The sequence below is a fragment of the Platalea leucorodia genome (genome assembly GCF_965183815.1).
Source record: "Platalea leucorodia genome assembly, chromosome: 2".
Taxonomy (NCBI): domain Eukaryota; kingdom Metazoa; phylum Chordata; class Aves; order Pelecaniformes; family Threskiornithidae; genus Platalea; species Platalea leucorodia.
In genome coordinates this window covers 123348135-123364535 of record NC_138824.1, presented here as the reverse complement: position 1 = coordinate 123364535, position 16401 = coordinate 123348135, and positions in this window count along the sequence as shown.

Sequence of the window (16401 nt, the reverse complement as noted above, 5' to 3'; positions counted from 1 at the left end):
TTCCCAAAAAAGTAAAGATTTTCATGTAAATGAACAAAATTTATCCTTCATCCGTAAGAATAAGTGTTCAACATTTGTACTGTTTTATACTGATGAAAACGGAATGCAGTTACTTACGCTTGCAGTAAACTCTCTCTCTTCTCCTGTGTACCGGGAGTGCACGGGTGTCTCTTTGCAAGCTGGAAGAAACCCCTGTCACTCTACCAGACGCTTCAGATGTCTCTTAGCATCGAAACTTCAATGAGATGCACATCCTTCAAATGGGTGATGCTGACCTGTGAGGAGACGAGCACTAAGGAACTGTTACTGTGCGTGTTGTTCCAGTGAAAGTCAGCTTTGGAAGTTGTCTGTTCAAACTTTTCTTTAGGTAAGTCTTTAAACAATTATTGATAATGTCATCAATCAAATACACCATGGTTTTACCTCAAGAGATCACACCTATCACTTTTATGAAACCACATGATCAGTAACCAAATTCTGATCTAAAAAAGGCATATAAAACTTGAAACTGGTGTCAGTTTTCAGCACACCCAGAAGTTTATACCAACAGCTGTCTCCTACCTACATTCACATCGGCAGAAGCCTAAACCAGCTTTTAAGTGTACTTCTGTCTGCATGCTGAACTTACGTAGGGTGACTACAGAAACACCTCTATAGTCAATTTACAGTAGAATCACAGTCTATCTAAAACCGAAGCTAAATAATGCTGTGATTCTTTTAGCTTTTTTACCTTTGCATGTGGCTTTAAGCGAGACAGAGTTCAAAACAGACAGGATGCAACTGAAGGGAAAGTGGAAGTCTACAGATCAGGCTTCACACTAACACAATGCCACAACGCATCATAATAGTCCATAAATAATTTTTAAGTCTTACGTTATTTTCTAAGTGCCTGCAGTTCACTTGCCTTGCTCCTGAACGTGCTGCAGCTTCACAAGATTTTAGCTCTCCAAAACCAGCTTTTGGAGACAAGGGCCTGAGTGCCAGAATCCATTCTGCTCAGGAAGGCTCCTTCATATTGGCCTGGTCTAGGACATGAGTCTTTCTGAAACAAAGGCAAAAAAGAGTTGAATTGTGTTAGTAAAAAAGAATCCATGCTTTATGTATCGAACATCTGATATAGCTGATACAAATGCATGGATGATTGATTGACAAACTATTCCTTAAGAAATCCCAGAAACAGGTCTATTCAAGCCATTCTGTAAGTTTACTTTATAACTTCTCAAAAGTAGATTCAAAGATATGTTCTGTACTGCTGTACCTTCAGTAATTATGTGAAGATTTTTTTTTTTTTCTGCATCAAAAAAACTAACGGCAGCCGTGTTACTGACAAAAATGTTTTAACTACCTTTGAAGTAGACCACACCACCAATATGTTTAAATACTGTAATTATTCTCATCAGGAGAAATTACCAGAAAGTAGGATTTGGTAATAAAGTTAAGCTAAAGCTCTTGTAAACAAAAATGGCCAGTCTTTGTTTTAGTGTCTCACCTGGAAAGCAGGATGTCCAGCAGCACGACTGGCACTTCCACAGTCAGTAGCCACCCACTTCCTGCGCCTGGAAACTGCCAGAATCCTGCTGCAGCGTCTCCCGCCACAGGGAACACAAGAGCGGAGGGGACACTGCGCCTCACCGCCTGGCCATCCTCCAGCACCAACACAGCCACTCGGCGCCGCCACACACGGACTCGGGGAATCATGGAAGAGGTTTCCTTTGCTCCCACAAAACGCCTCAGCAGTATTCAAAACCACCACTAATAAACAGCTGAAGTTCTTGCACCGATAATTACTTCATTTCACATTAAGGAAAAAAGCGACTTTCAGCATTCATCTTATATGGCCTCTCCCACGCTGGGAATTACTTTCTTACTGTTTCTACAAGTCCTTGCATTTTTTCTGTTGCACCAGTAGAAGCCCCGTTGCCTGCAGTACGGAATATTAGTACAGGTACTAGTTCCATCAGTAGAGGGAGGGATGCGTGCTTTTTTTTTTTTTTTAATCTAAAGGCAGGAGTTATGCCAACTTTCCTACTACCAAGATGCCTAGCGCTTGCACAGGAGAGGAAAATCATTTACTAAAATACATCCCCATCTGAGAAGAGCTCATCTTGCTGCACTGTATTATTACTACTCTAAAGGAAGTGAAATCATAGAATATTTCAAGTCAGAAGGGACCCATAAGAATCATCAAGTCCAACTCCTTGCTCCTCGCAGGACTCGCTAAAACGATATGACTAAGAGCATCATCCAGACGCTCCCTGAACTCTGACAGGCTTGGTGCCATGACCACTTCCCTGGGCAGTCCCTGGCCAGAGGTGCCAGTGCACTGGCTAACGCGTCAGCTCTGGAACCTTCCACCCAGCATCGACCTTCTGCCTTTTGTCTCCTGGCGCATGCTCTCCTCCAGAACACCCGATAAGCTGCTGCATAATGGAAGGCTCACAGGTGAGTTCTGTTCGCTGCTCTGCAGTGGGAAGCACTCGTTTGGGTCTCTTTCACCCAGACATCCATTAAAAAAAAAAAAAATAAAAATTGAAGACAATGCTTTTTCAAGTTTGGCTGAAATTGGCCCACTGCTTTTGGCAAAGGAAAGGCCACAGCAGATAGACCATGCAGAAAGCCGCAGTTCCTTCAAGAAAAGGATTTGAAACAGCTCCATAATTAGTCAGTCAGGAATTTCCTTTGGTGCAAGCAAAGCATAAAAGTGCAGCCTCTGTCAAGGCTCCTTAGGAACCTGCTCAGGAAAGGAAAGCAGGCGGAGGCAGACAGGAAAAAAGTGCAGTGGAAGGTATTTCTGTCACAACACATATACCATGTCTGTATTAACAGTTTCGAAAAGCTGGTCACACTCCCTGACCTGTCAATGACTGCAAAATTTTGCAGTCCTGTTTTCAGTGGAGGTTTATAGTATCAACTTAGATGGAATACTTTAAAAGGTAAGCCTTGTTTCAACAGTTAAACAACATACCTTAGCTGCCAAAGTCACGAAAAGCTCTCTTTTGCATTTCATGAACTAAAGAGGCAAGAAAAAGTGTTTTTCATTGCAATTATTAGGAACAAATGAGGAATGGCTACAAAGAACACAGAGCAGCAGGAATTTTAAATGACGAGGACCTTGAACATCGTAGTTTTTGTAGTTTAAGATCAAAAGGCAGACAAGTTTCACGCATACCTCTAAGAGGCTATAAAGAAAGTAAGTAAGAGCTTGATGCAAATAAACCAAAAAGGTCAGTGGTATTTTATACTCCTTCATATTTCAAAGGGAGAGAAAACAGAACCTTACTTTTAACAGTCATCTCTGCTCTATCATAGTAAACTCAATTTAAAGGAAAGATGAAAATTGGACAAACCACTGGAAAACTCCTCAGTACGAGTAAAAGACTTTAAAACTGGCGTGAACTGTCATACAAAATACACTGCAAATAAACTGACCAGAAAAAATAAGAACAAAGGTCTTTAGCCATTATCTACATTTCAAATTCTACCATTCAAGCTAAGAAAGGGTGTTGTAAAGATGACAGACTCCGTGGAGAGGAGCAGACAGGTAGCACCACAGCACGAGTGGCAGAGAGACGCATCCTACAGGCTAGAGAGCGCGAAACCCAGGCAGCACTGAAACTAAGCCTAGAACCGGACTGAAGCCTGAACCATACTGACACAAAGTTGACGCCTACACCACAGGAACACACGAGATTGATGATGTCTTTACGTGTTTTGCCTTACTTAGTCATTTTGATTCTCTTCGTTTTATGTTGCTCCAGTTTTTTTAATTGAAAAGCCCTTCTGTTCTTTAGGCAGCTCACTGTAAGTAGAGGTCCAGGGAAATCTATCTCAAAGCTCCACCTCCCAGAGGATCCCATCGCAGAGCTGCATAATTTGCATGGGAACCGAAATAGGAATCTATAATTTACATTCACTGCTGTCCAGCAGGTAACAGTACCTTAAACAGGAGTGCGTACAGACATGAAAATAGTACCTGTCTTGAACTGGTGTCTGATGTATCGTTCAATCTCATGACACAGAAGTGAAAAATTTCTGATTCACAGGAATCTTGCCGAGATTCAAGATTTGTTTTTAGCTCCTGCTGTGAACACAAAGTAATATTCTATATCAGAAATAACAGCATTATAAAACACATACAAAAATGTAAACTCATTTGTTTATGTAAAACAGCTACGATAGAATATGTTCAGGATTCATTCAGGATTGCATTTGCAGAACAAAAGTTAGAATATTCTCCAGACACCAAGACAAAATACCACAAACAAGTCTCTTCAGGTTTTACGATGGCACTTTTGGAACAAAAAACAAAATGGAGAAAAAAATTAAATACCAAAGGAAGTCCCTAAGCCATCTATATTAAATGGCAAGTTACTCCAATGCCACCTCCTGCCCAAGACGACTGATTCATTGGGAGCAAAAACTTGCATTTTTCAGTAAAGCTCAAATAAATGTTTTATAAGAGATTTCCCAGTTGCAGTTTCATGCAACAAGAAAGCACTGCACTAGTCCAAAACCTCATTAATGTGAAAAGGTAGCCAGAACAGGCTTTGTAGCTCTCAGCCCATGTAAGAGCATTTTAGCTGTAATCCTGGAAAGTCATCCTCCTTCAGACAAGTGGGCAAAAAGACCTCATGTTACTGTCCTCAAAGAATTACTCAGCATCCTGTCTTAAGTCACATCTGGCACAATAAACGCCATATAAATAAGTGTGCACCACATACTTAGAATATACAGTGTTCGATCCTACTAGATAAATCTCACTATCTTAAATTATTCAAGACACAAAATTATTTCAGAGATTGAAACGCTAATAATAGTACATTAATCACTAGTGAAGAGCAGCTTTCCAAATACTGCCAAACTCCTCAGGTCTGACACACGCAAAGAGCAAGCTCCCCCTCCCCTGCTCTTGCATCCATAAAGTTTCTAAGGCTTCAAATAAGCGACACTTCTGGTGAGGACATTCTCTCTCCCAGCAGCAGCTAGATCCACAACATAATGTTAAGTCCCAATTTTGCAACTAGGGTAATGTAGGACAGCTTCCATACTGGTTTTGGTGGGGCAAGGTCCAGCACACCACTGGAATAATTAGGTCTCAGAATCTGCCCAGGCAGATGGTAGGGACTAAATACACAACAGGCTCCAAGGAAGCTCTGTTGTAACTGCCAAAAGGGAAGTGTTTTTGTGTGTGTGCTTGCTAAGTCCTGGTTGGTTTTTGCTCTTTACAGTGTCTTGTTTTTTTATATCACTGCTCCTCCTTTTATATCTACCTAACATCAATCCTTCCATTACTAGCCTAGATGGCCAGCATTATTTTACATTCCTGAAGGTATTTATAAAGCATGTACTACATAGCTGTAATAAACCATGGGGCACTTGGTTAACACCACTTTTAAAACAATCCTCCGGCAGCGTGGACTTCCAGAATTTTCAGAGTTGTCTTCCAGCCCAGCTTTTTGGTCATTACAGCAAACCACAAGAGTGCAATTTTGACAGTTGTTTTAATTTCCCCAAATTAAATGGGATCAAAATCCAGTACTTTGATGTAAAGGAAAAAAACCCCAACATCTTGACAAAATTCTAGTTCCTAACAGCAGATTATAAACAATGATGTTTCAGTTATGTTTTCATAGCAATATAAAAATAATTTACACTTCTGTGCATATTTCATAGCATTTTTTCAACACAGTAGAGGAAGATGAAACCATATACACAAAACTGGTCTCCTACATAAAGCAAACAAAAAAATGCTGATTATTAAACCAAACTTCTCTCATAAAACTAGACCTCTGCTGGCAGTATTCCCACTCCAAACAGTGGCAGATACTAAATTTGTCAGTATCAAGAGACTGAAACCATTATTCCTTATTCCAAAAGTTTTAATGTTTTCTGCATCTGTATCAGATTTTAAACTCACACAATAATGAAACAAACAGCCACATGATATCCAGTACTAATAAAGCTGCCTGCAAAAATGAGTTCCCACTGAGTCCACTTCAAAGACCACTTGAAATACAACTATATTACTATTTTCAAAACTTCTGCATATTTCCAAATTTGGCTTTTTATAAGGCACGTGTATCACTTAGCATTAAATAATTCCAAGAATATTTTTTCCGTAAGTCATTATACCAGCCCTCTAATAAATTAAAAAAAGATATCCCTCCTTAATGTCAGCTGTAGACGATGCTATCACCTTTTTGTTTTCTGTAACGCCAACAGAATTTGGACACCAAGAGACTCTTAACATACATTGGTATAGCTAATTTTTTGTTAGTATAGCTCATCTTTTTCCTTAACATATACGTGTGCATTTGAGAGACTTAATTTTCAGTCTCCACGACCACTGACTTCCCTGCTTTGTCAGTCTGCAGGATAGGTGCATAGCAGTTCAAATGACTAGATCCAACTATACACCCGTTGAATTCTCCTTCAGAAATGACAGTTTAAAAACTCTCTAGTGATGAATTACTTTCTTGGTACAAACAGAGAGGGGTACAAGGAAGCTGTTTTCCTGTGGGAACAACACTAATATACTTTAATTTAGGGAATTTTTTTTAAGTAAAAATTAACTAGTAATGAAATGTCAGACGACTGCAGGATCTTGGATGCAGGACTTCTCAGAGCCAGCAGACCAACACATAAGAGTTCTGAGAAGCTGTATGTACAGTTTTACACTATTTCAATGAGTTTTTTTCCCCTCTCATTTTGCATTTAAGTTATTCATTATTTTCAAGTTCTGCAGTTCAAACACAAATATTTTCAGATCTTCATTCATGTAGTTAAAAAAATGCTTACCTGCAATTCCTTTTTGCATGTCTTCAGACTTTGCTTGAGTATAACCTGAGATGGTTTGCATATCTTCTAAGGATGAGGCTTCATATAGAATCAAACAGAAATTTAACATTAAAAAAACCCCAATAACAAGTTGATTTTCTTTAACTGATCATTTATCTATGAACACATGCACGAAGGATGTATTTACAATACTTGTTTATATAGTTATATGTAGTTATATGTTACATGCAGTTCTATTTCAAGATAGTTACTAAGTTTTACAAAATAAAAACAAGCCCTTACTGTCACATAACTTGGGGAAAACCAGCATGTGAAACCACATTTTTCCTGTACAAAACAATTATACAAAAATACCACTGTCTTAATCAGGTTTTCTCCAGTACACTTGCAAGACAGTTTTGCGATGAACTGAAGTGAATTTCTTCATAGCATTGACAACTCCATGGAAACAAAACAAGTGGATTCTATTACCAGCTACTTTGAGGCTTATTAGCTAAGTAAGACCTTGACTGTATAATCTAAATATGCAATGGTGAATACTTATAAAAACCCCTACTGAGTCAAATTTAAAATTGCCTGGATTCTGAATGTGGGTTATTTCAGCTCTAAACAAGAAAAATATTATTTTTGCTTTCATATCAAGTAAATGAGGTATTATTCAGCTCAGAACATCATTATTTATACAAAAAAAGCATTTTATTCTTATATTAAGTATTATTACCTGACATTACTGTACATCTTTTTATTAACCTAACTATTTTTCAGATGAAAACTGCATTCAAAAGGTCAGAGACTTCCTATTTTTTCTGCTAGAGAAGGGGAGCACAAATGCCAGGATCAATCCAGCATTTTCCTCTCAGGCACTTTATTGATCAGCGAGGATCACGCATCGTATGTGTGAACTGAGCTGGAGGGAAGCATACAGTTTTTTTAGGCTTATAAAACAAAACAATTTCCCTGATTCTGTTCTAGTAAAGAATAAATTGTGCCCAAATGTGCCTCTTTCGTATAAAGGCATCTGGAACAGCTGAAATGGATGCAGACATGTTGATTTAGTGATGTAAATCTAAACCTAGAAGATACCTGATTAGACATGGTGCCTTGGTCTGGATGCAGTTGTCACATTGTATCATCTTGTATTTGCCTTGTTTTTACACTTTGACTTGCTTTTACTCTTTCCTGGCTCATGGCTGGCATTGGAAGCTGGTACTAAGCTGGATGGACCCAGTCGAGGTTGTTCTCATGTTACTAATGTTGCCCAGTGCTACTTGCGATTTGGGGGTCCCTGGGCTTGCTTTCACAGTGGCTGTTCACACACAGAGGGTCCAAAAAAGCCGCTGATCATACTAAGAAATGCACAAAGCGACAGGAACTATACTCCGTTCATACATACACAGGTTTGATCCAACACTGGGACCTCTTCTAAGGCTACGAGTACCAGAGATTCCCATGCTGGAAACTTGTGAGCCCTGGTATACAAGCATGAGGTGTTCGGCACATAACAAGCGCTCCACTGAGACGCAGACCAACCTCCACTCACAGCTGGCAAAGGTACCATGGAGAAAGCACCAGCTCCAAAGAGCGCTTTCTGGATCCAGTATGACGAGGCAGCGCTTTCACAAAAACACGTCCCCGGGAAAGCCCGCCGGGAGCAGGTTAAGTCCCTCGGGCCCAGCAGCGGCAAGCACCCAGCCTGCCTCGGCCCTGCTGCAGCCACGGCCCACCCCCGGACCTGGCGACGGCGGCTCGGCGGCAGCGTCCCCTCGCCTCAGGCCGGGCCGGGCCACGGGCGGCCGTTACCGCCCCGCGCGGGGATCGCGAGCCGCGGCGGCCGCGCGCCCAACCGCCCGCCCCCACCTGCTGGAGGTACGTTACTCCCGAGCCGCGGCCGCTGAGCCGCAAGCCCCACCCCTCCCCAGATCCGCCGGGCCCCATTGGCTGCAACGAGCATCTCTCCTCCCGCCCGCTGCGCACCGATTGGCTCAGGCCCCCGCCGATCAGCGCGAGCAGCTGTCCCCTGGCGACGGCGCGGCGCCAGGCGCCTCACCTGGCCCTCGCAGCCGGGCGAGCAAGAAATCACAAAATAAAAGATACGCTGGCCAAACCGGCGGGAGGCTGGAGGATGGCAAAGGATCCTACTGCCACAAACATGGGCGGGATGCACCAGATAAACCCGAAGCAGATAATCTGCAACTCCTCTCTGAAAGGTGGCACCTCCAGGACACCCTGTTCCTGGCGGGCAGTCGCGGTCAGCCGCACCTGAGGGGAACAAACGTCGCTTGCTGACAGCGCCTGAATTTCTCAAGTCTTTCATCTGACAACACTTACCTTGCAGGGAGGGACTAAGAAGATCCCAGTTTCTTCCCCGCTGTTAGGTCCATCCCATTAAGAAGGCGTAAGTTTTCGACAAGGCCAGCATCTACCACCCACCTTTTCCCAGTACAAGAGCTATTGTGGTTACTCTTAGCACAGTGAAGTCTAAAGAACAAGTATGCTAAAGACTCCAATATAAAAGACTTGCCTTTTCCATCAGTTTCCAAGGAAGTCATGCTCTGCCTGCCTGTATCTCCTCCAAAATAGCCTTTGAGAAACGTTTGTCTGAGGAAAACCTGCCAACATGTCGATGTTACAGTTGTTACGAGTTTTATGAAATCAGAGGTGAGCAAGAGAGAGTGCAGACAATGGCACAAATACAGGGCTCAGGCTACCTCTATGTAAGCCTCCTTGCTTAAGAGCTACTGGTCCACCTCTTACAAAAGAGGTAAAGCCCAGGATCCAAAATGGGGACAATTCAGTTAACTTTGGTACACTCCTGAAACTTTAAAATTACACCCACCCTGTAGGAAGAGAACATTTTTCCCCCAGAACTCAGCATTATTGAATTGAAGTCATTATGGGAAATAATCTTTCAACAGCTGAGAACACTTAAAATTACACCTGACATTCATACTTCATTTCTTTCTATGACATGATCACTATCACCTGTTAGGTAGATACGAGGATTCCTGACAAAAGAGGTAAGTTTCAGGGCAAATCCCAAACTAAAAAAACTTGGCCTATTTACTTATGCCATGTGAGACATTCCATTTCAATCAAAACCCCGAAAAAGCCAAAAATTATGAAAATACCCAACAGGCTTGTGCTGTGTCTTCTAATTTTCTTACCTCCCTTTGAAAAGCAACTCTTGACCTTTTTAGTTAAGACTTGGCTTTCCACTGGTTGCCTGGGGTGAAGTTACAAACTCAAAAATCTGAATGATAAATTCCTGAAGCTACAGCCTAAAACCCATTGGCACAATTACAGTTTGTACATCTGTTAAGCAATTCTTGTATTTAATTCATTTTATCAGTAAGAAAAATATGCAGAGATAAAATCTTATCCATAGCTTTACTTCTTAGCTCATCAGCTTTGTTTGGGATCAATGCCTTTTTTATGATTAACTGCAAAGCCAGAAATGACAGTGCACGAAGAAAGCTTGTTCAAAGACCTTCTGTGATCATTGCTGGATCTCACATGAGACCCAGCAACAGCGAGATTAAACCATGGAAATCTGACTATGAGCAATGGATTTTTTTCTTTTACCAAACTCCGCAAATAAAACCCTGTGCTTTGTTTTGCTCAGTCAAAACAGGAATGGCTGACACCAAAATTACACGTGAACACCACCGATGTTTGTCAGTCCCACATTCTGATGGCCGATCTCCAGCCATAGCTTATCAGTCACCAGCAGGTAATACTATGAAAGACCTTAGATGCAGAAACCTATCTGCTTTATAGGCCTCCTAATTCTTGTAAGGTGTAGCTGATAACTCACTGATTATTCTTTCAGTATTTTTACTTATAGTGACTTTAAAGTAACACTGCTGCAGTCAAAGCAACACGCTGAGCACAGAACCAAGGTAAAAACTGAAGCAAGGCTCCTCTTTCACAAAACTGATAGTACTTCAAAAGTCGCTTACTGTCTAAATTGTTTGTAAATAAAATTCCCAGGATCTGAACTAAGACAGATCAGCAAAAGCACTCAAGCCACCACTTGATTTGTCCATGGGCTGCTTTTCTTATGACCGTTTGTTACTTCGTCAGCCTCCAAAACAGACCAACTGCACACAGCACGACCTCGGCGCTCTTCCCGCTCCCTTACCTTTTCTACATTTCTGTACTTTAACTCTGCAGGCAACTCAGACCACTACAGAGGTCAGGAGCACAGCAAGCCACAAAGACGTCCTGGCAGCACACGCTGCTTTCAGCAAACACCTGGGAGGGGTCTCAATCTCCTTCTGGATGTCCCACATTTGGATGGCACAACGCAGGACAGCAAAAGCCAGCCCACGCAGGGACCATAACCTAATTATACGACTTCAAAATACACCCTGCCACCCACCAGGATGAAGCACCACCGGCGCATTTCCTTGGTGTCCAGCACTGGGGGACACAGTCCCGTTGTCCTCTGCCACCGTGACAGATTTCTCGGCACACCCACTGCGGGGAGGAGTGTTATTGACTGCAGATGTTGTTATTGTCCCGAGCTGCTGTGAAGCCTCTCTCCGCACTGTCAAATAACTGCCACATTTTACCTCAGAGGCAGTGACAGTGGCTCAGTACGCATCCCCCAAATGTTAACTCGTTATGACAACTGGGGCGATGGGCAGATACTACTTCCTTCCTTTTTTTTTTTGTGCCCAGGGATTCATATAAGTTATTTGAGAAACCTCAAGAACTTCTAACCCAATCTTAAACCCTGAATCCCCCAGTATTATAACTGGGTTAACAGAGCTGTTAATGGAACAGTTTGTCATTACACACAGGACTCATCACGGGGAAAAAAGGCAAATAACTTTGGGTAGCTGAGTCTGACACAGTAGAAAACCTCTTTTTTTTCACAAGTTTTTGTAACTGTTTCAGTTTGAAAAGGATCATTTTAGGCGCTTTAATGCAAAGAGACAATGGCTGCAATTGAGTGAGAGTATAACTAAATGGCCTTTTAAAATCTTGTTTCATGCTCCTAAGTTTGTCAACAGAGTACATAGGTATGTACTCAGTACACACACAGATATTTCGATTAGAGCCATCTGAAATATAAGCTTTCCAGGGTGCGAGATATTTTGATTTCTTTACCTATGGCAATTACCATTTGATATCATTTAAATATTGCTTCTACTCGCACTGGACCAGAATCAGCCCTTTCGTCCTTTTCCTCTCCTAGTCAGCTATACAGGGAAAGGGAGAAAACTTTTTTCATGCGCTCATGAACGTAAGCAAAAGCCAAACAAGCCCCACTCTTTCTCTGCCTGGCTTCCCATAGCCTGGGGAGAAAGCAGGACGCAGAGCAAACAAAAACTGCTCAACAATCCCTCTCTTGCAAATGAGAGGCCACCAAAGCAAAGGCATCTGCCCAAGGCACTCTCAGCTCATAACAAAATTGTTCTTGGAATTGTAGGGAATAATGCAATTAGAGAGAACTGAGTCAAAACACCTTAGCTCAAAAACTATGCACTTCAGTTCACGGAGTGTGTACTTTCCATTGAAAACCAAGAAATTGTTTTACTTAACTTGGCTGCTCCCCAAAATCATATGGGCTTTCCAGATCCCATGTCAGGATACACTATCATCTTAAGCAGCTCAGCCAAATTTCTTTGCCTCCATATCCAAGAGCAGAGAAAGTACTTTGTGCCTTTACCATTCTCCCGCCTTATGCGATTAGTTTTTTCTCAAATCAGCTCTGTCTCTCATACCATCCTGCTCCCAACCGAGGAAGATAGCACCTTCTTATCATGTGACAAGCAACTGCTTTCTCCTATTTTACGTCTAAACTTAAATCCAAATTGGCAGGCAATCTCTCTTTACATTATCAAAACTTTCCAAGCCCTCCCTTCCCTGAACTGCTCTCTTTGACTTTACTCTAGTATTAGTTTGATTTCTCAGAGGAAGGACAGAAAGCTTTTACACTGTAATGCATCATTAAAATACATGGCACCCCATCCAAACACTATTATTAATAATCTCCGTGCAACACAGCTGTTTATATAAAATAGATGCAGCATGTAACTAATTTTTCCAGATTCTATAGGTCTGTGATCGTGCTAATCTGTTTCACATGAAGGACTCATCCCTTTATTTTTAGATGAGATGAGTTAGGCAAATGTCTATGTTTAGAACACAGAAAAAACAACCAAGGCAGAGAAATACTGGACATACATGCATGAAACTGGAAAGCCTGAAAAAGACTTGGAAAAATTCTGTAACTGAAGCGCTACTGAAATATCCTGTAACTCGTGCTTCACTTTTATGTCCCTCTATAAAGATACAGAAACATATCCCGTTAATGAAATACAATCCTAAAGGAAGCTGGCAACCAAAAGCAGTACGAGAGTTTTTCACATTAAAATACAGCTCTCTCTTATATCTCCCTGTAATTCAGAAATGATATTTAAATTGCATATAAGTTTTTCATAATAATGGGATCTTTTCACCTCCAGATATTTTTGCCACTGTTAAAACTGAACTACAGAACTCCGGAAGATAAAATGCTCCCATGTGTGACTGTCATCTTCAAAATTACAAATGAAACCATATATTAAAAAAAACAAACCCCAGACACTTGTATCCCATTTAGCTCACCTGTTTTAGTCCATTTTATACCATATAAATTTAGATTACATCTACTAACAGGAATCCTTTGTCCAGTTTTCCATTCACTAAATATTCACTCCACGAAAGAAAAAAAAAATTGCAATAAATAATGTCCTCCTTTATTTATCTGTTCTAGAAAAAAGATGGGGAAAGGAAAAGAAAAAACCGCACTTTCTACTACTTTAAGCATCTAGATCATTCATTTCGATCCACCAAACTTAAACCCCATTTCTGACATGCATCTGTCTTTTTTTTGAGTGAAGGAAATAGGCAAAGTTCCATCAGCTCAAAGGGACTGAATATACGGCAATGATGCAAGATGAGGCTTTAAGTAGCAGTAACAAAGGATGCAGCATTCTCCTTTGAAAGCAAAAAAAAATTTTTTTAGTATTATCTTATTTTCTGAAGTGCTGGCATCTGTAGAAAAGGGATTCAAGCAATTTAATAATTTTGCTTTGCCAAAATATTACAAATAATGGCAGTAAGTCTTTTATAGTTTCATGATGTAGCCCTCACAGTGGTGCTGTTGACTTACTCTTTCCAGGTACAGCTCTTAATTTCATCCAGGAATCTTAAACCCGGACACCTTTGCACTGAACTGACAAGTCTACAGAAGTTAAATCTCTTATAGAAAAAGGCCTACCTACTATCGGTGGAAGTATGCTTGATAGATAAGCTAATTAAAATTCAATTTTGGAAAGTTTTACCAAGGTCTTTTTTTTTTTTCCTTTACTCAAGACATGTAATTCATAAAATCGAATGTGCACGGCAAAAGCAGCGCTGTGCCAAAGACACAGTATTGGTCATGACACTCCAGGTATTTTAAAAGCAATTTGTACCTCAGTGCAACGTTTCTGGTTCCTTCATACCTCTGCTCTCCAAATCTCAATATGCTTTCCCTGATCAATTTGACTTAACGATCTCCTAATAGCCAGAATAAATTAATTCAAAACCACCCTGGATTTGTGTCTGGAATTACTCTTCCTGCTGGTATCAGCAGCTGACAAAAGGGGCCAATTCCCTGAGACAGGCCACAACGAGGAACATTTAATGATGGCTTTTACTGTCTGTCTGTTCTGTTAGGCCAGTCCTTCAGCCAGGGCTCTCACTTCTGTTCCAGCCCCTACACAAGAGGGAATAAGGCAGCAGCAGCATCAGCATAAAATGATTCCAATAAACATTTCGTATAGGGGGAGGAGTATTCCCCAGTGTGGGCACTGAGGAACACATCTACAAGATTTTCTTGGAAAGGCCCATTCATGCAAGCTCTGGCACAAGGGGCAGACCAGCAGCGTAGCTGTACCACTGGCACAAAAGGCCGTGTAAGGAGGTTGCTAAAACTTATTTTCCACCCGTTTGAGCAAGGCAGATTCCATCTGCTGGGAGCAGTTCATCAAAACTGCCATTCCCCTTGCTCTTGTCTGGGCAGCACAATCCCGAATGACAAGACAGACAGACACCGCAGAGCTGCTCAGAGTTAACAACAGTAACTGCTGCAGCTCAAGCAGCAGCTTACAGGGACGCTGTTCAGAGGGTACAAGAAAGATGTAAGGCGTGTTTAAAGCTGCGGTAAGGTGAAAAAGAGGTTTTGGGTTTGTAAATGAAGACTTAGACAACTTTCAGAATAATAGAAAGGGGAAGATTTGTTTGAAGATAGGTTTTCCCTGTGGAGGGGGTTGAAGACGATGTACACTTCAAGAGAAGCAGTTTTTGCACAAACCTCTGGGAGACAATGGGCAAACTGTAAGCACCACTTGCTAGACTGTGTTTTCTAAATAAGTTTTTCTGGTAGACACTGACTCACTGAAATACATACCTCATTATTCAGTCTCCTTTTACTAACATTTTTACCAGATACTTCATGAAGAAATAAAATCAGTGACAACTGCACCGTGACTTAACCACCCAGATGACATATCATTTCCTGAAAGTCAGTTTCTTGGAGGATTTAAAAAAAGGAAAAAGGAAAAAAGAAAGAGAAAAACAAAGAGGCTCCTGTGGTCTGTCTGGAGCCAGAAATCCTAAGTTCAGCTTTGGCAGCAACTCCCATCAGGGCTTTCCAGAGGGCTGCATGGGATTACATTTTCAAAAGGACTTAAAAGGTTTAGGAGCACGCCTCATTGTTAAAAGTGATTTAGACTAATGAGCTTAAGCATTTCCAAATGTACTGCTTCATGCTCTGTCTTGTCCAGTCCAGTGAGGGGTAGCGTTCTCCCACAGCTCCTGACAGATTTAGATGCAAGGGTTTGAAATACTGCAACTCCGTTTCTACAGCTTTCTGATGGAGGTGACTGGCCCCGACCAGGAAAAGCGGACGGGGACACGCGCCTTAGCCCAGCAGGTCAGCATAAACCATCGACAGAGCAAGACTGTACTCGCAGGCCGGGCTGTGCACGTGAGCAGCACCCCTTCTGCTGCTCACGGCACAATTATGAAGCAGAGACTAAAGGAAATAGTACCTTCTGTGGCTGCAATCAGATTCACCAGAGACCATCTGTCAAAGGTCACAAGTTCCTAAAGTGCCTGAGGCACTTTTAAAAGCAGTTGTGGGCGTCCTTGACAGTGGCACGCAGCCTCCCTGTGCCACATTCCCTTCTCTTGCTCTAGTCTGTGATTTCTTTCTGATTTTAACGTGGAGGGGTTTTTTTAGGGGAGGTGGAGGTAAGGCACACAGAATACTTACCAAAGGAATTAAAGTGCTTTATTCCATTTGCTCTTCTGCAACAGAAAAATTATTTTAAAAAATACATCTGTACCATGGTATACTTGACCTAAATTCTTCAGCGTTGTTCCTATGTTTTGGGAGAGACTGGAAATAACTGCTAAATGTGTAAAATTTTGAACACAAAACATGAAAATTGATAAGCCTATTCATGAGCTGGAGTGTTTACTTTCCGAAAATGAAGTTGACAGATTTTCTGATGCTTTGCTTTCTTATTGACAATAAATTACCACACCACAAAAATGGGGGCT